Source organism: Crocuta crocuta, unplaced genomic scaffold, assembly GCF_008692635.1.
Source record: "Crocuta crocuta isolate KB4526 unplaced genomic scaffold, BGI_CrCroc_1.0 scaffold139, whole genome shotgun sequence".
In the NCBI taxonomy this organism is placed as follows: Eukaryota; Metazoa; Chordata; class Mammalia; order Carnivora; family Hyaenidae; genus Crocuta; species Crocuta crocuta.
In genome coordinates this window covers 2,068,724-2,094,441 of record NW_027533258.1, presented here as the reverse complement: position 1 = coordinate 2,094,441, position 25,718 = coordinate 2,068,724, and the positions used below count along the sequence as shown (strand labels likewise).

Sequence of the window (25,718 nt, the reverse complement as noted above, 5' to 3'; positions counted from 1 at the left end):
TGTTTTATTTATTTCTGAGAGAGTGTGAGCAGGGGAGGGTCAGAGAGAGAGAGGGAGACACAGAATCTGAAACAGGCTCCAGGATCTGAGCTGGCAGTCAGCACAGAGCCCCACGCGGGGCTTGAACCCGTGAACTGTGAGATCATGACCTGAGCCTAAGTCGGAGGCTTAATGGACTGAGCCCCCCAGGCGCCCCATAGCAGGCTTTTTAACAGTGACTCCTGAGGCAGCCTCCCCAAAGCTGTCAGAGAAGCAGAGACCAGAAGGTTCTCTCACTGTCCTCAGGGCCAGACACAAGTCAGCTAGCCGCAGATAACCGATTCCAGGTACAGATATCCAGACAGGAGTCACTTCCTTATTGCTTTTGATGGCCCAGGGGGGAATTGGAACTGGGAAGGAATGCCAGCTAGGGAGTGGTGGAAACAGCTTAGCATTGGCCTCAAGGCAAAGTCACTCAGAGGAAAAGCCAGAGCCTTTCCCACTGAGGTCAAGGGTCCAGAATCTCCTGGAAGAAATGCTTCACGCCCACGGCAAGACCAGAGACACTCTTGAATCCCCGTCAGATTTTTGGATACACCCTTCGTCATGTCCCCGCCCTTCTCCATAAACGTAGAACCAATGGCCAATTTTTATTCTAAGCTAGTGTGGTAATGCAATCAGATGAAAGGATTAAAGAGATTTGTGCAGATATAGTTAAAGGGTCCTTTTAAAAGTTAGACTCCTGCTTGCCAGGGCCAACTAAAGTGACAGGCGTGAGGCATTACACTGATGTGCAGAGCCGAAATTTTGATACTTTTTGATTTTATCTTGCACTCTTTTGATTTTGATACTTTATCTTGCAGTCTTTTGCATTGATATGTTTTTTTTAACATATTGCATTATTCTTATATTTATCTTGACTGCTGAGTTTTTTTCAGAGCCACCCACACTTGTGTTTCGCACCCAGGAGAATGCCTCACTGGCCTCACCGTCATCCCAGCCTGCGGCTCACAGCCATTCTGTGATTGCCCAGAAATCACACAGAACTGCTTTTTTACCTTGGAACTAAACTCTATTAAAACACACACACAACCTCTGTCTAAAGACACAGAAAAATGCCAAAATTATGAAAGTCATTGTCCCTTTAAATACCAAAAAAAAAAAAAAGGTAATTGCCACATTAGCAAAGTGTGGGAGAAACGGTGAATGTTTAGGAGAATTGACTGAAGACTGAAACAGAATGGAAATTGATACTCTGCTGTTTGGACTGTAATGTAGCAAACGCTTCTGCCCAGGCATTTCCTCCTCCAGAGAATAAACACTAAAAGAAACAGTAGGGGCCCCTGGGTGGCTCAGTCGGTCAGTTGACCATCTGATTCTTGATTTGGGCTCAGGTCATGATCAGGGATGTAGTACTCAGGGATGTAGTAGCGAGAACTCCAGAAATAGATGCTATGGAGAAGGCAGGCTGCAGAAACTATAGCAAGGGCTGCCTCACCCCTGAGAAAAACAGGTTAACTTTGGCTTCTCAGTCTCTCCTTAGTGTGGCATCATCTCAGACCCATGCAACCGTTCCATCCCTTAGAAAAACTTTTTACTTGGTTTCTATTTTCTAAGGGGCTGAAAATGATCAAACTCCCCAAAGCCCAACAAAGATGTCCTCGAGCTTTCTGCTTTACACGTTCCTTTTCCAGCAAATGCCAACAGGGACTTAAATACTGAGAGAAGGGTAATGCTCTGTGGAGTGGGTTTTCTTTCTCTAGAATGCAGCTCTGGGGAACAGCCTCATTGCAGGCTGGGTGCTTGGGGGTAACACTTGTGAAAAGAACCGGGAGGAAGCTGACCGGGAGGAGGGTGGGGGGAGCTGTCAGGTCCTGATGTAGACCGATGCGGAACTTGGACAGAGACTGCCTGGGGAGGAACCCCGTCGGAAGGCGCCTTGCTCAGTACGGGGCAGGACCACCCGGGAGGGAGTGCAAGCGTATGTAGTAGCCAAAAGCTAACAGCTGGAGACTGTCTGCTTGCTTCTCCACTCTTCAGAAGGAAAAACACCCTGGAAACTGGTGGAACACTTAAAATTTCACTGGGAGCCAGGGTGGCGTAATCCAGAGCCCTAGCCTCCTGATTAACGGACAGTAAAGGCCACTCATAAACCAGTGAGGGGAACATGGACGTTGAGTCTGGCTGCTGCAAAGAGGCAGAAAAAACCCCCTGCAGATTTGGGAGGGGTCAACTTTAGGCATTATTTTTTTCAGGCACTTCAATTTTCATGATAATTTTCTTTTATGCCAGATTTTTTTTTTACGTTTATTTATTTTGAAAGAGAGAACATGAGCAGGGGAGGAGCAGAGAGGGAAAGAGACAGAATTCCAAGCAGGCTCCGCATTATGACCTCAGAGCTGGACGCAGGGCTCAAACTCACGAACCGGTGAGATCATGACCTGAGCCAAAATCGAGTAGGAGGCTTAACCAACTGAGCCGCCCAGGCTGCCCAGATTTTCATTCTTTGTGCCTCAAAACCTTGATTAGGAAAGAAACCCTCCCTTAAAAGGAGAAAATCCAAAAGGATTACAAATGAAAACAATCATTGCTTCTTCCCTCTCTGCCCCTCCCCCTTTTAAAGCTTCTATTGACCTGTTAGGCTTTAGTTTTGCGGAGGAGGTGACTGAGTGACTTTAGGGAAATTTGACTGACTAGTCAGATCGTGATTGATTTTTTTTTTTTTTTAAGTAATCTCTATGTCCTTCGTGCGGGGCTTGAACTCACTACCCTGAGATTAAGAATCGCACGCTCTAGTGACTGAGACAGCCAGGTACCCCTGGGCTTGAATATTTTCCAATGGTTTAATTAAAAGTTTGCCACATTTGTTCACGGACAGGGGAGACAGGGCAGCATGGATGCCTTTTACATTGGAGGAATGTAATTCCAGAAGCAGAAAGTACCAGCTGGGGGTGCTGTCCCTACGGGACAATAAATGTGACTTTCTCGGTCTGTCTTTCCCCCATGCGACAATGTTGACTGAACTTGTCTCTGGAGAGGTTTTTCAGCTTCGTTTTACTAAACCCAAAGGCCTTGCTTACAAATACTCACCAGGGGCACCTGCGTGGCTCAGTTGGTTGAGCGTCTGACTTTGGCTCAGGCCATGAGCTCACAGTTTGTAAGTTCAAGCCCCACACCTGGCTTGCTACTGTCAATGCAGAGCCCTCTCCAGATCCTCTGTCCCCCCTCTCTGCCCCTCCCACTTGCACTCTCTCAAAAATAAATAAAATGTTTAAAAAAAAAAAAGCTCACCAAATGCACCTGATGGAAACTGAGGTTTACTAAGTAGGGTCTACATGCAGAGATTGGCCTCATTGGCAGACAGGGACCTTTAATTCCATCAACAGCAAGATGAAGATGCGGTCTTTTTCGGACTACAACAGAGCTCTACTAACAGGGGGTACTGTTTGTAACTGTAAAAAGGAGAGACGTGTCCCTATTAACGGAATTTAACGATGGGATTACAATGTCTTCAGCAATGTCGACGAACACAGGAGTTATGTGAGAAGGTCCACTCTACCAGGGAGGTTGCGCGCGTTCCGGGGTGGCTGGGTGTCAGGACAGAGCTTCCAGTCCTGATGTCCATGTCACCTACCAACTGTGTGACCCTCGAAAGGTCACCCAACTTTGCTTTGCCATCGAGTCCTCAAATCTACACTGAGCGTGGCATCACTTATCTCAAAGGGGTTGTTGTAAGGATTCAGCAAAGCAGTGCTCTAAAACCAGAGTCCAGACAAAGTCTTTGTTTCCTAATATTAAGTGTGACTCCTAGGCTTCCACAGACACGGCAGAATGGAGAACTTCGGTGTGTACAGAGCTGACCGGCATGGAAGGAGATGTAATTTAACCTAGTTCTGGGTTCTCTGTAAGCACGAGTAATAGTAACCCAGCTTGCTGTTAATACTTACCGTGGAGTGAGCTCAGCCAGAGAATAGCTATGGTCCTGGCCCCCTTTGCCACTTCACATTCTCAGACTGTTTTTCTCTAATGCGTATTGTTCAGCCTTCTCTGATTAGGCTGGAATGGACTCCAACCAAATCACTTTAATTGTAGGCCCAGAATATCCACAGTGTAAATTTCCTCATTATTGGAAACCTACGCTGAGTGATCTGCAAACTCACCTCTTATGTTATCAATTACTTTGCCTGAGGACCTACTATGTCCCTGCCATAGAAGCTATTTGATATTTTACTTCGTTTCATCTTTACAGCGAATCTGCTCTTGAATTCTTCGGTTACACAACTTTACCTCCTTTGATGGTCTTTATTCATTTGTTCCTGTTCTTTCCTATATACAATCACTTCCTTTGACGAGCCTTTTGCTGATCCCCCTTTGTCCCCCCGTAAGAGGTTTTCTGCTTTGGGCTTCCATTCATATTTTGACAGTATTACAAAGCCTCTTGCATTTTTATGGAGATGGTTTTGAACATTTAATCCGTTGTTCGGTCCATTGATATCTTCTTTCTGAAGGGAAATGTTCCTAAGAATAATATAGTAATAATGAAGAACCTTCCAAAACATTTCAAGAAACTCTGGCCCAGGACGTGGGTTCCCCCATCTCCCTCAGGATAACAATTAGCCAAGCAATCCGGGGGTTCCTTAAGAGACAGACCTGTACTCTCCACACTTCTGGCATCTGGGGGGATTCTTCCAAGCAGTGCTTTGAGGCTCTGCCGGCTCTTAGCCAGCACGGGGTCACGAATGCAATCGGTCTGCTCTGTGAACACTTGTACACACTCTTGTGACCTAGTTCCTCGTTCCCGATTTTGATTTTCCTCCTCAGCGCATGACCCTTATTTTAATTCTCAGACTCTCAACTCCGTTCTTTGATCGATGTTTCCAAAGGTTAAATGGGCTTCGGACTAAATTCGTTCTAGAGGCTCTAGAGTTGTCCAGCTGGCCTGTGGCCTCCACGGAGGACTTCTGTGCCTTCGCCCGAAGACATCGCGTGGCATGGAGGCACGGCCACAGGGAGGGAAGCAACAGGTGCACCAGCGAGGCTGGGGGCCTGGAGCGGAGGCAGTGGTGCGGCCGGGAGTCGAGGGCAGGGCGCAGCGGCCCCAGTCCTGGGTCCAGATGGACGATGGCCGAGGAGGGGGCGAGGAAACCCGAGGACTGAGGTTGGGCCTGAGTCCCCGGAGGCGCGACAGACCAACGTCCTACCGGGAGGAGCTGAGACACAGAGCCCTCTTTGCACGCACCCTTAAGTCCCGGGTTGGCCCTGCGCCTGGGCTTTTATCCCCGTCCCGCACGCGCGCCCAGCCAATCGGCGGCTGAGGTTCCACGCGCGTCACAATGGGCGTCTGTGACGTCGAGCGGTGCCCTCACCACGTGACTCCACCCCCGGAAGTCCTCCACGAAATTCCTCCACCTGACTCCAGGTCGCTTTCAGCTGCCGCCTGCCTCCCTCTCACCCTGTCACACACGTCCCCCATCCATTCAGAATCCGATGTCAGTCACCGGCTCGGGAAGAGGAAACTCCTCGAACCCGCTGTACCAGCGCCAAGCTGCCTGCCCCGGGGCTGCTGCTTCCCCGGCCGCCCAGGGCGCAGGTTGAGCCGGAACCTGAGCGCCAGCCAGGATTCCCGAATCCGAGGGGACCTCGGCCGCAGCCTCGCGGCGCTCTGACCACGCCCCTCTCCAAGCCCCGCCCAGGGTTTGCGGGGAGGTTTCCGTGGCGACCGTAAACAAAGCCCTGCTCCCCCCACCCACGCTCCGGCAAATAAGGTGATCGAGAACGACGGCGCAGATGTTATGAACTGGAACACGGAGAAAGGGGGCCCCGTGGGGGCCAGGCCCTGGGAGGGACAGCCTGGGGGTCCAGGACACGTGGGCTGTGGTGGCGAGGGCCTGCCACCCTCAGGAGAAGCAGGAGCCACTGCAGAACCAGGGATTGAGATCTAAGGGAGCAGACGTGCAGGTGGGGCCGGATGTTGCGGGGGCCGAGGCAGCCGAGCTGGGATAAGACACCGGGAGCAAGAGGAGCTCGTTCAAGCAAGACCTTCTAGTATTTTCCTAGAAAGGAGCAGGCAGTCTGCACGGGAGGGGCTCTCCCAGGCTAGGAGTAGGAGCAGTGGACAGGTAAGCTGGACGGGGTAGGGGGTGGGGGAGGAGATAGATTTGTTTTTACATCCACAGAGTTTAAATTAAAGGCTAAATAGTTCTAGGGGATGGCTTCATTAAGTTAAATATTTTGACGCCAAGTTTTGGTCATAGTTTTCATTCACTCTGACACGTTGTTTTCGTGAGTGTTCTAGAAAAATTGTTATTACTCATAGTTTCTTGGTGTAGATCTTGTGCTGGTTTCTTTCTTTTCTTTTCTTTTTAATATTTTTATTTATTTCTAGGACAGAGAGAGAGACAGCGCGAGCAGGGGAGGGTCAGAGAGAGAGGGAGTCACAGACTCTGAAATTGGCTCCAGGCTCTGAGCTGGCAGTCAGCACAGAGCCCGACGCGGGGCTCGAACCCACGAACCGCGAGATCATGACCTAAGCGAAAGTCGGACGCTTAACCGACTAAGCCACCCAGGCGCCCCTCTTTTCTTTTTTTTTTTAAACTGTATTTAAGTTTATTTTGAGGGAGAGAGTGTACGCAAGCGGGGGAGGGGCAGAGAGAGAGGAAGAGAGAGAACCCCAGAAAGCAGTGCTGAGCTCGTTGGGGTGGATGGTCAATCCCATCAGCCATGAGATCATGACCTGAAGCGAAATCCAGAGTTTGTAGCTTAACCACTGAGCTACCAAGGCGCCCCTGGTTTCTTTTAAATAGTATTTTTGTATTATGTAAATTCTCCTGAAAGGACTTCTTTGCCAGAGATTTTTTTCCTTCTCATGAATAAAAAAAGAGAGAGAGATGACATATTACAGCTACATATGTGCCTTAGATGGCAGCCTCTGGCTACTATATTATGGTTATTTAAATATAAATAGTACTGACAGCTTGACAATATTGTTTTTCAATTCATGAACGTGAGTTGTCTCTTCATTCCTGTATATCTTCATTTCTTTCAGCAATATTCTATAGTTTTCAGTGTACAAATCTTTTTCCTTCTTGGTTAAGTTTATAATTAAATATTGTATTCTTTTTGATACTATTGTAGATGGAATTGTCTTCTTAATTTCCTTTTGGAATTGTTCATTGTTAGTGTATAGAAATGCAATAGATTTTTGTGTGTTGATTCTGTATCTTACTACTTTGCTGAATTCATTTATTCTAAGTTTGTGTGCATGTATTCTTCCTTTCCCATTTGAATGCTCTTATTTTTTTTTCTTGCCCAATTGCTCTGGCTAGTATTATGTTGAATACGAGTGGAGAGAGTGGTGGGGGCGCCTGGGTGGCTCAGTCCGTTAAGCCTCCACCTTCAGCTCAGGTCATGATCTCACTGTTCATGAGTTCAAGCCCCACATAGGGCTCTGTACTGACAGCTAGCTCAGAGCCTGGAGCCTGTTTCAGATTCTGTGTCTCCCTCTCCCTGCCCCTCCTGCACTCATGCTCTGACTCTCTCTGTCTCTCAAAAACAAATGTAAATAAATAAATAAATAAATAAAAAGTGGAGACAGTGGGCATCCTTGCCTTTTCCTGATCTTAGAGGAAAAGCTTTCAGTCTTTCATCATTGAGTATGTTCATCGTGGGTTTTTATAGATGACTTACATTATGTTGAAAGGGCATCGAAATTTCTCAGATGTTTACTGTGTATCCATTGAGATGGTCATGTGTTTTTACTCCTTTATTCTGTTACTGTGGCATTGTACACAGAGTGATTTTCGTATGTTGAACCGCTCTTGCATTCCAGGAATAAACTTCATTTGGGCATGTTGTATAATACTTTAAATATACTGCTGAATTCAGTTTGCTAGTATTTTGTTGAGGATTTTTACATCAATGTTTATAAGAGATATTTTGGTCTATAGTTTTGTCTTTTTTTTCTTATAGTATCTTTGTCTGGCTTTGGTTTAGGACAATGCTGGCCTCATAGAATGAGTTAAGATGTTTTCCCTTCTCTTCAGTTTTTTAAGAGTTTGAGAAGGACTGGTGTAAGTTTTTCTTTAAAGCTTTTTAAAAATTTTTATTATTTTAAGTAGGCTCCATCCCCAACATGAGGCTTGAACTTACAACCCTGAGATCAAGAGTTGCATGCTCTACTGTCTGAGCCAGTTAGGGGCCCGGTATAAGTTGTTCTTTTGATGTTTAGTAGAATTCACCAGTGACACCATCCTGCTGGGCTTTTCTTTGTTGGGAGATTTTTAAAATTGATTTAATCTTCTTACTAGTTATAATGTACTGATTTTCTAATTTTTTTCTATTTTTTGTGTTATTAGCAATTTGTCCCTTTCATCTAGGTTATCCAATTTGTTGGCATCCAGGTGTTCATAGTACATATATGTTTTATATTTGTAGAATTTTTATTTATAAATCTTACATGTTTTATTTCTGTACATTTTTTATTTATAAACCTTATACGTTTTATGTCTGTAGAACATTCCCACTTTCATTTCTGAATTTTGTTATTTACTTTAAGTAATTCTAACTAACGGTTTGTCAATTTTGTTGATCTTTTCAAAGGACGAGCTTCTGAGTTCATTGATTTCTCTATTTTCTATTCTCTGTGTCTGTTCAAACCTTTACTATTTCCCTCCATCTGACAGGTTTATGTTTGGTTTTATCTTTTTCTGGTTTCTTAAGCTACAAATTTAGATTGTCAATTTGAGCTTTTTCTTCTTTACTGAGGAAAAGATTTTTTATTACAAAAAAATTTAATGCTTATTTTTTTTTTAATTTTTTTTTTTCTAGGGGAGAGAGAGAGAGCGTGAGCAGGGGAGGGTCAGAGAGAGAGGGAGTCACAGACTGAAACAGGCTCCAGGCTCTGAGCTGGCAGTCAGCACAGAGCCCGACGCGGGGCTCGAACCCACGAACCGCGAGATCATGACCTAAGCGAAAGTCGGACGCTTAACCGACTAAGCCACCCAGGCGCCCCAATGCTTATTTACTTTTGAGAAAGAGGCACAGCATGAGTGGGGGAGGGGCAGAGAGAGAGGGAGACAGAATCTGAAGCAGGCCCCAGGCTCTGAGCTGGAGGGGGGGGCTCAAACTCACCAGCCATGAAATCATGACCTGAGTGGAAGCTGGACGCTTACCCGCTTACCGGACTGAGCCACCAAGGTGCCCCTTGAGGAAAACATTTATAGCTATAAATTTACCCCTTACCACTGTTTTCACTGCACCCTGTAAGTTTTGTATGCTGTGTTTGCATTTCATCGGAGTATTTTCGAATTTCCCTTATGAATTCTTGTTTGATTGGTTGTTGAAGAGCATTTAGTTTAATTTGCACAGATTTGCGGATCTCCCAGTTTTCCTTATGGATGTTTTTTTTAACTTCATCCAGTTGTAGTCAGAGAAGATACTTTGTCAGGTAAATTTGAAAATCTATTGGGGCTTCGCTTGGGGCTTCTCTTGGGGCTTGACATCTGGTCTGTCCTGGACGGTGGTGTCACGTGTGCACTTGAGAAGACCAGCCAGTGCTACTGTTGGCTCTGGTACTCTCCATCTGTCTTTGAGATCTGCTGGGTTTATTGTGTTAAGTTCCCTATTTCCCCACTTACCTTCTGTGCCTTCGTTCCATCTCTTGTGGTAGAACTGTGTATTTGAATTCTGTCATTTGCTTCGTGTATTTTGATGGTCTGTTATTAGAATTAATGAATTAAAAACTCATTTCTATAGTTACAGCAGCCACATTTCAGGGGAATACATAAAAGATAATATCTAAGGTATACACAGTATCAATAAAATGAAGACCCATTCCTGCAGGGGGGAGGCAGAGAGGAAGGGGAAGAGAGAGAATCCCAAGCAGGCTCCGCTTTGTCAGCGCGGAGCCTGATGCGGGGCTTGAACTCACAAACCAGGGGTTCATGACTCAAGCTGAAATCAAGAGTCGGACACTTAACTGACTGAGCCACCCAGGTGCCCCTCTTCGCCACTCATCTTAAGATATGGAACAGAACCGGGGCGCCTGGGTGGCTTAGTCGGTTCAAGCATCCGACTTTCGCTTAGGTCATGATCTTGCGGTTCGTGGGTTCGAGCCCCGCGTCGGGCTCTGTGCTGACTGCCAGCTCAGAGCCTGGAGGCTATTTCAGAGTCTGTGACTCCCTCTCTCTCTGACCCTCCCCTGCTCACGCTGTCTCTCTTTCTCCTAGAAAAAAAAAATTTTTTTTAAATATTTTATTCAACCCAATATTCCAAAATATTATCATTTTGATATGTAACCAATATAAAACATTCTTAATGAGATACTTTATAGTATTTTTCCCTGTGAAGTCTTTGAAATATGATATGTATTTTACACTTAGAGCACATCTCAATTTGGACTGGCCGAACTTCAAGCTACACGTGGCTGGTGAATATTCTATTAGACAGTGTGATTCAGTATCATGCCAGTGTTACTCAGTCACCAGCCCTTTGACCAAAGTAGATTCTTTTCAGTGTTTTTTTGTTTTGGTTTTTGTTTGTTTATTTATTTACATCCACGTTAGTTAGTGTAGAGTGCAATAAAGATTTCAGTAGTAGATTCCAGTGATTTATCCCCTGTGTATAACACCCAGTGCTCATTCCAGCAAGTGTCCTCCTTGATGCCCATCACCCATTTAGCCCCTCCCCCACCCACAACCCCTCCAGCAGCCCTCAGTTTGTTCGCTGTATTGAAGAGTCTCTATGTTTTGTTCCCTTCCTTGTTTTTTATATTGTTTTTGCTTCTCTTCCCTTCTGTTCATCTGTTTTGTATCTTAAATTCCTCATATGCACGAAGTCATATATTTGTCTTTCTCTGACTAATTTCACTTAGGGTAATACCCTCGAGTCCCATCCACACAGTTGCAAATGGCAAGATTTACCACATCTTCTTTATCCATTCGTCTGTCGATGGATGTTTGGGCTCTTCCCAGATGTTGGCTATTGTCGATAGCGCTGCTATAAACATTGGGGTGCGTGTGCCCCTTCGAATCAGCATTTTTGTATCCTTTGGATAAATAGCTAGTAGTGCAATTGGTGGGCCATAGGGTCGTTCTCTTTTTAATTTTTTTGAGGAACCTCCATGCTGTTTTCCAGAGTGGCTGCACCCGTTTGCATTCCCACCAGCCGTGCAAGAAGATTCCTCTTTCTCCACACCCTCGCCAACATCTATTGTCGCCTGAGTTGTTAACTTTGGGAGAATACGTTTCTGTAAACTGAGTTTAATTTGGTCCTTAAATCCTAGTTGAATTTTCTTTCTCGGGTCACAGGCTGGGCTTCATTCCCCCAGACCCCCTCCTGCGGATGTCCCAGTAAAGTCTCGGCTTCCTGAGTCAAACTTCAGGGCTCGCCGCTGCACGGTACTAACCACCAGTCAGTGCTCAGTTCAGGGCTGGGGTGTGAGGGCTGTCTAGGTGGGAAGAAGCTTCCAAGACATAGATGTGCCCAGGGAGGGAAGGAACCTTCTGGAGAGGTGGGCAGGACTGGCCCACTGAGTCTTCCAGGAGAGATGAAATTCGAGGAATGCAAGGATTCAGCCCCCCCGGAGAGTGAGGAGTGGGGGGGGAAGTGCAAAGACCAGAGAGGAGAGTGAGGACGGCATTGCCCGCACTTCTCTGGGAATCCATCCTCCACCACTCAGGAAATTCCGCTTCTTCAGCTTCAGCTCACACAGCGGCTCCCCCAGGAGGCCACCCCTAGTTGCGTGGCTGACACTCTGTCCCCTGTGCCTTTCCTCACACCTTCTCTTGCCCTCGGCATATTAGCTGCACTTTTATAGACTTGTGGTTTGTCTCGAGCAGTAAATGATAATTCTATTGGGAAAGAATAATGACTCTAAAAAATCTTTGGTCTCCATGACTCTCACATGGTATATTGCACACCAGAAGCCACTCATGAATGTTGGTTGAAGCGCCTCGAGAATTTGTGGGAAGAGAGAAAGTCATGTGCAGAGTGGGCACTTGATTCACTGAGCCTTTCAGGATATATTCATCCTTTACTATGCACTGGAACAGACCCTGGGATGGGTATTGAGATCACTGCCCTAAACAAGACAGACAAAAAGGTTCATCCTCAGGGAATATTTTACTGATACACGTTTTCCCCAAGTGTACACTGATGAGGGATGGGAAGTTCCCAAACAGGAGCATGCAGGACCCTCTTCCTGACAATGTCACGTCTTGCCTTAAGACATTGGAACTGGTCAGCCTCTAATGGAAACAACAGTTGTTACCAAAGTAGCCAGCGGGGGCCACTGCAGGCACAGAAGAAAAATCCTATGGCCTGGTTCTGCCAACCCTGAGCTGGGGACCTGTATTGGCAGCCCAGAGCCTCAGGCAGGGAAGTCTACAACTTCTGTCATTTTTCTCGGGTGAGCACAATGCAAGGAAGCCACCAAATAAAGTTTTCCTGAGGGTAACAAAGGTTATATGACACTGGAGTTGGCAGGATTTATACAGCAGGTAGCAGACATCCAATTTATGACCATGCTTTTTGTTGGTTGGTTGGTTGGTTGGTTGGTTGGTTGGTTGTTTGGTTGGTTTTAGAGAGAGACAGAGCACGGGAGTGTGGCGGGGCAGAGGGAGAGGGAGACACAGATTTAGAAGCAGGCTCCAGGCTCCCAGCTGTCAGCACAGACAGCCCATTGCAGGGCTCAAACCCACGAACTGCGAGATCATGACCCGAGCCAAAGTCGGACGCTTAACAAACTGAGTCACCCAGGCGCCCTCACCATGCTTTTGTTTCTATTCTCAAATCCTGAATTGTAGTGTGATCTTGGACAACTCTTCCTTGGACCCAGGCTCTCTATCAGTAGAGTGGAAATTTTGGATAATGGTGTGTGAGGTCACATCTGGCTCAGACTTTCTGCAGTTCACATATTTGCCCAGATGGGAGGAACTTCCATCATACCGATCTAAAAATTTTCCTGGAAAATGGAGATGACTGAAATCAGATAAAAGGAATGAACCCTGTCTCCACGTATTGCCAGGCTCAATAACCACAACAGAGCCCTAGGCCAGCCACACTTGTCCTGGTGGCCACCGTGGCCAGTCCTGCCAGGGACATCACACATGGCTTCAAGTACGTCAGCCTTAGCGCACGTCAGGGATTACCTCACTTCAGTGTGGAGGTGTTGGGTTTTTTTTGTTTGTTTGTTTGTTTCAACTAATTGAGGCACTAAGAAATTTCTCTTCTGCTGGAGAAAAAAAAGATGTGCCATTATCATTTCCCCCCCGGACCCTCCAACCCCTTCCCTAACTCAGTCTCCAGTCAAGTGACTGTTTTCTGGAAAGCTGCAGACAGTTCAAGACAGGCCTCTGTAGATTCTCGAAGATTCTTTGAAGTGTCTGATCACTGGAACTGAAGTCCCGGCGAGGCAGAGAGATGAGACGCATCTACCCAAGACCCTGCTGAGAAGTGAATGGGCTTGTTGGCTCTACTCCCCAATCTCTCTGACCCATTCCTGTGGCCACGGTAACACGAGAGAGAGTGTTTCCTCTGGGGTCCCTGCAACATGACCTGCCAGAAGTGGCGACTCTGTGTCTCCCTCACCCTAAGGGCAATTCCACAGCTTCTGGTGGGGGTGAGGAATAGGGCAGAGGCAGCGGGGATGGAAGGGGCTCCCTGGCCCATCGGGCCTAATCAGAAATATTCAACTGCTGTCTTACCAACACACACTGTATAACAATGACCAGCACAAAGCTTAAACTCTGTAGATACTTAATAAGTAACAGGAATTAGCTGAGCATGTGCACACAAAAAGTACACACATACAGACACACACATGCACAAACTGCGTTTTCTCCATGAAGCCCAAGGGACAGCCCTAGGGCAGGAACCAGTGCTGAGGGTGTCCTAGGAGTCACTGTTGTGCAGCAGTTGGTGGGATGGAGCAGGACTCCAAGGGACTCTGCCCAGGCATCCTGCCCTTCCCTGACTGTATTCGTGTTTTAAATTCTCTATGTTTTATGATTTTTTCAAAAATGTTCCTTCGTGTATTTTGAGAGAGAGCATGTGCACGAGCTGGGGAGTGGCAGAGAGAGAGGTAGAGAGAGAATCCCAAGCGGGCTCTGTGCTGTCAGTGCAGAGCCCTGTGCGTGGTCTATCCCACAAACTGTGAGATCATGACCTGAACCAAAATCAAGAGTCAGACAGTCAAGCGACTGAGCCACCCAGGTGCCCCTTTTATGATGCTTTGACCTCCCGGTGGCCTTGTGGAGCTGGAAGGGACTGTCCCTGCCAGAGTTGGCTGATTCCTAGAAATAGTAAAGGATTTCCTGTAAGCACACCTTTGATGTGCAGAGCAACCCCAGCACCTCTTTTTCTCAGACTCTGGCCATCTGGGATGCTGTCCCCTGGCCATAAATCACCCCAGGGCCATGGACCAGACAACTCAGGACAGTGCTGACACCCCGAGCCCCTGAAATTATCCAAACTAGCCAATCCCAAGCCTGTTTCCCCTGCTTCACCCCAGCCTTCCAGCAAAAACTAAAGGCTTTTGTCCACACTTTTCCCTCACTCCTTTTGCCTCCCGACTGACCTGGGTGCCTCCCCCGTGTGGCCTGCCTGGTACGGCATGACCCCTCCTCTCAGGAACTGTAACAGACTGTCTTCCAAGAGCAACCATCTTCTGACGTTGGCCTCACCATACCTTTTTTTTTTTTTTAATGTTTATTTTTTGAGAGAGAGACAGAATGTGAGCAGGGGAAGGACAGAGGGAGAGGGAGACACAGAATCTGAGGCAGGCTCCGGGCTCCGAGCTGTCAGCACAGAGCCCGACACAGGGCTTGAGATCATGGGCCATGAGATCATGAGCTGAGCTGAAGCTGGACGCTTAACCAACTGAGCGACCCGGGCGCCCCCGGCCTCACCATACCTGAATAGGACCAACATGCTGGGTTCATTTTAAAGCATTGGCCATCGTGGGGGTTGGGCACTGGGAGTATGAAAGGTGAAATGAAATGGGATCATAACGTCAAGGGGTCTAAAGCAAAGCTGGAGGCCGTTAAGGAGATGGGCTTCATGTATGTTCTCACCAGTGAAACCATGAACTTCTGAACTGGGCCAAACAAAATACTCCAGGGACTCAACATGAATAGCAACAACTTCCTACAGTAAGATACGTCGGATACTGATCTTATAGCAACCAATTATATTCAGAAAAGACAAGCTTTCTGCCACCAACACCAATCAAAGGTTGTGCGTAGACAACATACACAAGCATTCCCTTTTTTGCTTTAAAAACTTGACTTTTGGGGCACCTGGGTGGCTCAGTCGGTTAAGCATCCAACTTCAGCTCAGGTCATGATCTCACGGTTCATGAGTTCAAGCCCCGTGTTGGGCTCTGTGCTGACAGCTCAGAGACTGGAACCTGCTTTGGATTCTGTGTCTCTCTCTGTCCCTCCCCTGCTCACGCTCTGTGTGTCTCTCTCTCAAGAATAAATATTTTTAAAAAAATTTTTTAATTGACTTTTGCTTTCCAGTGGAACACTATTTGGGTAGTTACCCATCTCTGTGTACCCCAAATAGCAACGTTTGAATCCCAGATAAATGCTCTTGCCTAATTATTGCCTTGTGACAATTTTAGGTTGACGAGGGGAGCAGTGTGCAGGGTCCCATCTGGAGGGGTGACTCTGGGGCCCCAAGTGACTGGAAAGGTCAGAGAGGGAAAGGACATCCCATTTCTAACCATCACTGAATAATCGTGGGTAGTTTTTGACTCCTAGACTGTCAGGCCTATCATGAGCTCCAGAATGGAGCTAATCTCTTCTGTCGGCACATGGAGAAGATGAAGCTGGGAGGGGAAAGGATATTCACACAGTGATGCAGAAATTTGATTTCATGCCTCTCTCTGACCTGCTCATAGCCAGAGCCCAGGCTAAAGGGGAAAGGGGAAAACCCTAGAAGTTTGGGAGCTAATCTCAAGATTGTAAATGGATATGGGGAGCCTGAGATAACGGAGTCATAAAGTTTAATAACCATGACTCCATCCAAACAGTGCCAGGAGGAGCGCTGATGTCAGGGACAGCTTTCCTGGACGTGTCCAGCCTTGTCACGTGACCCTGGGCAAGGTTTTCCACTGGTCCTTGTACCCCCATAAATGACATAATGTCTTTGGTCTCCAAATGCTCTGATAACCCCACCAAAAGATATGTACCAGGATATCTAAGGCGGCTTTATTTGTAATATCCTTTAACTGGAAATATCCAGGTCTCAAGCAGTAGGAGAATGGAAAATATCTGTGACCCTCCGTACAATGGAACACTGCTCATTCTCCTGATAGAGGCAACAGCAGTATGTGGAGAGAAGGAAACCTTACCCAACGCAGCACATGCTGTATGATTCCACGAATATGAAATTCTAGAACAGGCAGAACTTATGCACAATGGGAGACCATTTTAACGGTGGTGGTCTTGTGGGCTCCGAGGCCTGACCTGATCAGAGGGGAGCCACGGAAGACGAGGATGGATATGGCCATTCGAAGGAGGCACTGCTCACTAAGTACGCCGGGTTGGGTAATGATTCATAATACAGGAGGGGACAGGCTGCGTGCTGGCTGCTGTGTCATGAATAAGCCAGTTTTATGGACTCAGGTTCATTCATCACTTGGGTGGAGAAAACACCGGAAGGGAAGTGAGTGCCCAGCACGACCTTCTCTGTCTTCCGCAGAACCTCTGATGTTGCGCTCATTAAGGATTCTGAATTTTCTTCCAAGGTTTTACATTTTAAAACCCTAGGGTTTCTCGTGGCACTGGTGAAGCTCACTGAGCTCATGATATTAATCAGTCTGGGGATGTTACTGATTAATCTCGTTACTGCTCTACGGGATTCCAGATTTGGGGGGGTTCAGCTTGGTGTCTTCCTGCTTTTCTTTTTCTTTTTAGTTGCCTCAGGATTGAGAAGGTAGATGTGGTAGGTGGGAGACCGGGAGTCTATACCGAAAGGCTGGGAGACTGGGAAAGGGGCCCTGCGTGGGTGCTGAGGCGTTGGGGAGGGAGAGGCCAGCAGAAGACGAGGTGCCGGACGCCCCTCCCCGCGGACTCTCAAGTGCAAGGTCTGCGCTGAGCCCGGCCTTTTATCCCAGCCCCGTGCCCGCCTGACCAATCCCAGCCAAGAGTCCACATGCGTCACAATGGGACGTCGGTGACGTCCTGCGCCCCCCCTCCCCCAGTCTCCACGTGACTCCATCCGTGTATGTCTCCTCAGCCTGTCCAGAGTTCTCCCTTACAGCAGGTCTGGAGACGTCCCCTAGTTCTTTGTTACGTCCATTGTTGAATTTATCCACGCGGGCACAGGTCAGCTCGCAAGAAAAATCTAAGAATGCGGGAAATGAGAAGGTGGAGTTCCGAGGTTGACTCTTCCTTGCTGAGGGGTGTGGAGTCTTGCCAGGGTTTGTTCTTGAACTACTGCATTGACCGCTCCGGGGATAGGAACACCGTCCCAACAGAGTAAATAATTACAGAATGAATAAGAATTACAACGGCAGGTTGTACCTGGAAAACCTGAACTCTCTGTGTGTCCCCAAAGGGGGTTCCCTGAAGGAATCTCTGTGAAGAGGGTAAGACACAGAAGTGGTGACGAACGTTTACAGCTTCCTGTGGAGTGTGGCTCGCTGTAGCTGACCCTCCGCGCCTTCCCCCGACAATCAATCTAAAGCTTCCAGGAAGTCAAATGAGCTGGAGTACATCATGCCCACATCTCGGGAATGATCGAGATATCGGCGTCTGAGTCCCGACCAGTCGCTGGCCCTCATGTGGGTCTAGAGTGTGTCTTATTTAAACTCCGTCACTCTCACCGTCTCGAAAGAGGACAGCAAGGGCCTGACTCGGGGCTACTGTCTGGTTCATGTGGGTGCCATTTGCGAGGTTCGTTCATGTTTATCCATCTTCCATTTTGTTAGGGGTGACAAAGCAAATGAAATCACATGACCAGGAGACTGCCATGGGTGTGTGGAAGAAGACTGACGATTTCCCATCGGAAGCGGGTGGAGGAGTGAGAACAGATCCTGGAACTTGAAGACTAAAGTCAAAGACAAAAACTTGCACCTAGAACAGAGTGCTACGGGAAGAAGGTGCTTTGCTCACAGCCCAGGGTGGATGAGTCAAAACCCTCGCCTGTAAGGCCTCCCTCAGTCCTTAGGGCTCCGTACCTGCATGTGAACACTGAACTCTAAGACACCAACATTATCTGTTTAACATCCCCTTTTGACTGGGCCACTGAGGAAGACATACTGTAAAATGTTTCCATCCATGCTTGTGATTTTCAAGCAGTTTCCACTGAAAGGGGTTGTATGGGTTAGGAGAAGTGAGGGACTGCGTTTACCTCAGGCTGGCTCTATTTCTCAGGTACTTTGTAGTTTTAAATCTGCAGTCTAGTGGTGGAGTAGTCGAATAAAGCCCTTTAGAGGACACAAACCTGAGGCTATATCACAAGCTCTAACTTTACGGGAAGAGGCCTCCAGCTTCAGAATTTGTGCATTTATTTTCTTTTAATTAATTTTTTTTTATTTGAGAGAGAACGCACGAGTAGGGGAGAGGAGGAGAGGGACAGAGGGAGGGAGAATCTTAAGCGGGCTCCATGCTGATGGAGCCCAACGCAGGGCTCAATTCCATGACCCTGGGATCATGACGTTAGTTGAAATCAAAGAGTTGGATGCTCAACTGATTGACTTAGGCGCCCCTGGAATTTTTGCATTTGAATGAAGGGATTGGCTCACATGATTATGGAGACTGAGAAGTACCAAGACCTGTAGTCAGAAGGCCTGAGAACCAGGAGAGCCAATGGTGTTCCCCAGTCCAAGTCCAAGTCTGAATGCAAGGGAAAACCAATGTCTCAGCTCAGAGACAGGCAACCATTAGATAGAGCAGATTTTCCTTTATTCCATCTTTTTGTTCTATTCAGGACTTCAACAGATTGGATGAGGCCCACCCACATAGGGGGGAAGGGCAATCTGCTTTATTTAGTCTACCAATTGAGATGTCGTCTCATCGGGAAACATCTGCACAGAGAAGCCCAGAATAATGTTTAACCAAATATCTGGGCATACTGTGGCCCAGCCAATTGACACATAAAATTAAACATGGGGTGCCTGGGTGGCTCAGTTGGTTAAGTGTCTGCCTCTCGGTTTTGGCTCAGGTCATGATCTCATGGTTTGTGGGTTTGAGCCCCACATCAGGCTCCGTGCTGACAATGTATGAGAGTACCTGAGACCCTATTCCTTTCTCATGGCCTTTGGTGGGATTAAATACAGAGAACAAACTTTTTAATCATGAGCAGATATTGTACTTACACAAGTGCTTTTTCTGCATCTATTGAAATGATCATACTTTCTCTTGTTGATGTGATGTAGCATGTTGATTGATTTATGAATATTGAACAACTTTGCATCCTGGGAATAAATTCCACTTAATTGTTTTGACCGATTTTTTAATGCATTGTTATATTTGATTTGCCAATATTTTGTTGAGGATTTTTGCATCTATGTTCACCAGAGATATTGGCTTCTCTCTCTCCTCTCTCTCTCTTATGGTAGTGTCTTTACTTGGTTTTGGTATGAGGGTAATAGTGGTTTCATAGAATGACTTTGGAAGCTTTCCTTCTTCTTCTATTTTTTGGAATAGCTTGAGAAGAAGAGATATTAATTCTTCTTTAAGTTTTTAGAATTCTCCTGTGAAGCCATTTGGTCCTGGACTTTTCTTTGTTGGGAGTTTTTGAATTCCTGATTCAATTTTTCTGCAACATAGCTGGAATTCCCAGCTAAAGAAATAAGGCAAGAAAAAGAAATAAAAGACATACAAATTGGAAAAAGAGAAGTAAAACGTCATCTGTTTGCAGATGACATAATCACATATATATATAAAAACCCTAAAGACTGAGGCAAAAAACCTTAGAACTAATAAGCAAATTCAGCAAAGTTGCAGGATGCAAAATCAATACTCAAAATCAGCTACATTTCTATACACTAATAATGAACAGTCCAAAAAGGAAATTAAGAAAACAATTCTATTGACAATGGCATCAAAAAGAACAAAATACCATGGAGGCAAAAAACAAACAAACAAAAAAACCCCAACAACTAATACATAGAAAATTATAAAACATTGCTAAAGATTCTGTCTCTCCCTCTGCCCCTCTCTGTCCCCACCCCACCCCCAGCTCATGTTCTCTCTCTAAAATACAATTAAATAAATAAAATGCAGGGCACCTGGGTAGCTCAGTCAGTTAAGCGTCTGACTTTGCTCAGGTCATGATCTCACGATTTGTGAGTTCAGGGCCCATGTCAGCCTCTGTGCTGACTGCTCAGAGCCTGGAGCCAGCTTCAGATTCTGTGTCTCTCTCTCTTTGCCCCTCCGCCACTCACGTGTGTGTGTGTGTGTGAATAAATAAACTTTTTAAAAAATTAAATAAATAAAATGTACCCCCTATAGACAACATATAGTTGGATCTGTTTCTTAATATAACTTATTCAGTTTTACAATCTCTGCCTTTTGTTTGAATCATTTACTCCATTTACATTTAATATTATTATTGATAGGTTGAAAGAAAAAAGATAGAAAAAGATTTAGCATGTAAACAATAACTATAAATAGGCTGGAGTGGCTATACTTACATGAAACAAATAGGCTTTAAGATAAACATGGGGCGCCTGGGTGGCTTAGTCGGTTAAGCGTCCGACTTTCGCTTAGGTCATGATCTCGCGGTTCGTGGGTTCGAGCCCCGCGTCGGGCTCTGTGCTGACTGCCAGCTCGGAGCCTGGAGCCTGTTTCAGTCTGTGACTCCCTCTCTCTCTGACCCTCCCCTGCTCACGCTGTCTCTCTCTCTCTCTCCTAGAAATAAATAAAACATTAAAAAAAAAATTAAAAAAAAAAAAGATAAACATTAGGGGCACCTCAGTGGCTCAGTTGGTTAAGCATCTGACTCTTGATCTCAGCTCAGGTCATGGTCTCACCATTTGTGAGATCGAGCCCTTGGGATTCTCTCTCTCTGCCCCTTCCCTGCTCTGGCACTGTCTCTCTCAAAATAAATACATAAACAATTTTTAAAAATGTTACTAGAAATGTAGAGGGACATTTCATAATGAAAAAACTGTCAATCATGGGGCGCCTGGGTGGCTTAGTCGGTTAAGCGTCCGGCTTTCGCTTAGGTCATGATCTCGCGGTTCGTGGGTTCGAGCCCCGCGTCGGGCTCTGGTCTGANCCCTCTCTCTCTGACCCTCCCCTGCTCACGCTGTTTCTCTCTCCTAGAAATAAATACATAAAACAAAAAAATTAAAAAAAAAAAAAAAAGAAAAAAAAGAAAAAACTGTCAATCCATCAGGAGATATAATAATTCTAAACATACTTAACAACAGAGCATCAAATGCATAACAAAGTGGAAAGAAATATGAAGGGATGGATAAACAATTCAATAATAGTAGTTGAAGACTTCAATATCTCACTTTCAAGAATGATTAGAAGCCAGGCGTTAAGATCAATACGTAAACAGAAGACCTGAACATCACCATCACCGTAAACCAACTAAGAGACATCTTTAGATCACTTTGCCAAACAACAGCAGAATATACAATCCTTTCAAATGCTAATGGAACATTCCCCATGAACATAATACTAGACCATAAAACAAATCTCCGTAAGAGAATAGATATCATACAAAATAGTATCTGCAGCCATAAAGGAATAAAGCTAGAAATCAACAACAAAAAGAAATTTGGGAAGGGGCGCCTGGGTGGCTTAGTCGGTTAAGCGTCCGACTTTCGCTTAGGTCATGATCTCGCGGTTCGTGGGTTCGAGCCCCGCGTCGGGCTCTGTGCTGACTGCCAGCTCAGAGCCTGGAGCCTGTTTCGGTCTGTGACTTCCTCTCTCTCTGACCCTCCTCTGCTCACGCTGTCTCTCTCTCTCTCTCTCTCTCCTAGAAATAAATAAAATATTAAAAAAAAAAAGAAATTTGGGAAACTCAGAAGTATGTGGAAATTAAACAACATTCTTAAATAACTAACAGGCTAAAGGAAAAGTAAATATGTAAGTTAGAAAATACTTGAGTAAAAAAAAAAATACTTGAGACACATCAAAATGAAAACACATCAAATTTAGAAGATGCTGCTAAAGCAGTGATTACAGGGAAATTTATAGCTAAAAACATCTACATTCAAAAAGAAGAAATATCTCAAATTAAAAAAACAACCTTCCACTTCTATGCCCTGGAAAAAGAAGGGCAAACGAAGCAACCAGAAGGAAGGGAATAATAAAAATTAGAGTGAAGATGGGGCGTCTGAGTGACTCAGTCAGTTAAGAGTCCAACTTTGGCTCAGGTCATGATCTCACAACTTTTGGGTTCGAGCCCCCCATTGAGCTCTGTGCTGACAGCTCAGAGCCTAGAGCCTGTTTCAGATTTTGTGTCTCCCTCCCTCTCTGCCCCTCCCCTGCTCTCACTCTGTCTCTCTCAAAAATAAATAAACATTAAAAAAAATTAGACTGAAGATAAATAGAGATTTGGTAAACCATAGAGAAAATCAACAAAACCAAAAGTTGGTCCTTAAGAAAGACGTAAATAAATGGAAAAACATTCCATATTCATAGATTAGAAAACAATATTGTTAAGATGATAGTCCTCCCAAAGAGATCTAGATTCAACACAATCCCTATCCTAATCCCAGCTGACATCTTTGCAAAAATTGAGACACTTAGTAAAAAATTCATAGGAATTGCAAAGGGCAACCAATAGCCCAAAAAGCTTGAAAAAAAGAACAACATTGAAGGACTTGCACATCTTAATTTCAAAACTCACCACGAAGACACGGTAACTGAGACAGTGTGGTGTTGGCATGGGGATAGACACATAATTCACTGAAATAGAATTTAGAGTCCAGAAATAAAGCCATGGGTATATAGTCAACTTATTTTTTTGGAAGGGTACCGAAAATATTTGGTGGAAAAGAACAGGCTTTTTGACATATGGTAGTGGATATTGACATGCCAAAGAATGTATTTGGATCCCTACCTCACACCATACAAAATTAAGTCAAAATGGGTCAAAGACCTAAATGTAAGAGCCAAGACTATAAATGACATAGAAAAAAAAAATTGGTAAATTTTCATGACGTTGGATTTCTCAGTGAATTCTTATATATGATAGCAAAAGCACAAACAAAACAAAACTAGATAAACTGGGCTTCAAAAAAAATTAGAAACTTATGTGCTTCAAAGAACATTAGCTCCCACAGATTGGAAGACATTAGTTGCAAATCATATATCTGACAAGGGACTTGTATCTCAAATATTTAGAGTTCTTACAACTCAATGACAAAAGTTGAAAATAGAACTACCTGATCTAGCAATTGCACTACTAGGTATTTACCCAAAGGATACAAAAATACTCATTTGAAGGGACACATACACCCCAATGGTTATAGCAGCATTATCAATAATAGACAAAATATGGAAAGAGTCCAGGTGTCTATCGACTGATGAATGGATAAAGAAAATATATATGGAATATTACTCAGCCATAAAAAAGGATGAAATCTTGCCATTTGCAATGCTATGGATGGAGCTAGAGAGCATTATGCTAAGCGAAATAAGTCAGTCAGAGAAAAACAAATCCAAATGCCATTTCTTTTTTTTTTTAATTTTTTTTTTTTTTTTACTTCTAGGAGAGAGAGAGAGAGAGACAGCGTGAGCAGGGGAGGGTCAGATAGAGAGGGAGTCACAGACTGAAACAGGCTTCTAGCTCTGATCTGGCAGTCAGCACAGAGCTCGACGCGGGGCTCGAACCCACGAACCGTGAGATCATGACCTAAGTGAAAGTCGGATGCTTAACCGACTAAGCCACCCAGGCGCCCCTCCAAATACCATTTCACTCATATGTGGAATTTAAGAAGTAAAACAAATGATCATAGAGGGGAAAAAAGAGAGACGAAAACCAGGAAACAGACTCCTAACTATAGAGAACAAATCGATGGTCTCCAGAGGGGAAGTGGGGAGATGGGTAAATAGGTGATGGGGATAAGGAGGGCACTTGCGATGGGCACCCAATGTTGTATGTGAGTGTTGAATCACTAAATTGTACACCTGAAACTAATATTACACTGTATGTTAACTACCTAGAGTTTAAATAAAAACTTAAAAAAAGACAAAGAAGGAGCAGCTGGATGGCTCAGTTGTTTGAACATCTGACTCTTGATTTTTGGCTCAGGTCATGATCCCAGGTTCGTGGGATTGAGCCCTGTGTTGGGCTCCATGCTGGGCATGAAACCTGCTTAAGACTCTCTCTCTCCCTCTATTCCTCTCCCCTGTTTGTGCAGTCTATCCCTCAAATTTAAAAAAGAGAAAGAAAGAAGAGGTATCCAAATCAGTAAGGAAGAAATACTTTCAGTGTTTGCAGATGACATGATACTATATATAGAAAACCCAAAAGACTCCACTAAAAGATTGCTAGAAACAATAAATGAATTAAGTAAAATTGCAGGATACAGAAATCAATGTGCATTTCTGTACACCAATAATGAAACAGCAGAAAGACAAATTAAGACAAGAATCCCATTTACAACTGCATCTAAAATAATAAGATACCTAGGAATGAACCTAACCTTTCACCAAAGAGGTGAAAGATCCCTACTCTGAAACTATAAAACATTGATGAAAAAAATTGAAGATGACACAAAAATGGAAAGATATTCCATGCTCATGGATTGGAAGAACAAATATTGTTCAAATTGTTCAAATTTTTCAAAATTTGAATTTTCAAAATTTTTCAAAAATTGTTCAAATATTGTTCAAATGTCTTGAACTTTGTCAAATACTCAAAGCAATGTATGCATCGAATGCAATCCCTATCAAAATACCAACAGCGTTTTTCACAGAACGAGAACAGACAATCCTAAAGTGTGTATGGAACCACAAAAGACCCCGAAAAGCAAAGCAATCCTATTGCTGGAAGCATCGCAATTCCAGACCTCAAGTTATAGTTGTAGTAATCAAAACAGGATGGTACTGGCACAGATACAGACACATAGATCAATAGAACAGAATAGAAAACCTAGAAATAAACCCACAACTATATGGTCAATTAATCTTCAACCAAGCAGGAAAGAATATTCAGTGGGGAAAGGACAGTCTCTTCAACAAATGGTGTTGGGAAAACTGAACAGCAACATGGAAAAGAATGAAAATGGACCACTTCCTTACAGCATACACAAAAATAAATTCAAAACAGATTAAAGACCTAACTGTCCAACCTGAAGCCATAAAAATCCTAGAAGAGAACACAGGCGGTAACCTCTTTGACATCAACTGTAGCAACTTTTTTTCTAGAAATGTCTCCCGAGGCAAGGGAAACAAAGGCAAAACTAAACCCCTGGGACTACATCAAAATAAAAAGCTTCTGCACAGTGAAGGAATCAATTAGCAAAATGAAAAGGCCAACTATGGAATGGGAGAAGACATTAGCAAATGACATCTCTGATAAAGGGTTAATATCCAAAATATATAGAGAACTTCTAAAACGCAACAAGCTCCCCCAAAATAAAACATAATCTGATGAAACTATGTCTTTTAAAGAAGCTTAGAGAAGAAAAGAGAACAAGCATATATTTATCACTTTAGTCATAATAACCTTCAATTTATCTTATCTGCTTATCTTTATTTGTTCTTGTAAATTCAAGTTAACATCTGGAGTCATTTCCTTTTGCCATTCACCTCCCTTAACAT

At 44.8% G+C, this 25,718-nt stretch overlaps 1 long non-coding RNA gene across 1 annotated transcript in view; it reads left to right on the top strand.

Moving 5' to 3' along the window:
• The first annotated feature begins 5,368 nt into the window (after positions 1-5,368).
• Positions 5,369-25,718, top strand: part of LOC144217156 (uncharacterized) — a 36,671-nt gene continuing 16,321 nt past the window's right edge. The window contains exon 1 of the long non-coding RNA XR_013330846.1: positions 5,369-6,098. This is a non-coding gene — a long non-coding RNA (uncharacterized LOC144217156). The remainder of the gene's footprint in view (positions 6,099-25,718) is intronic.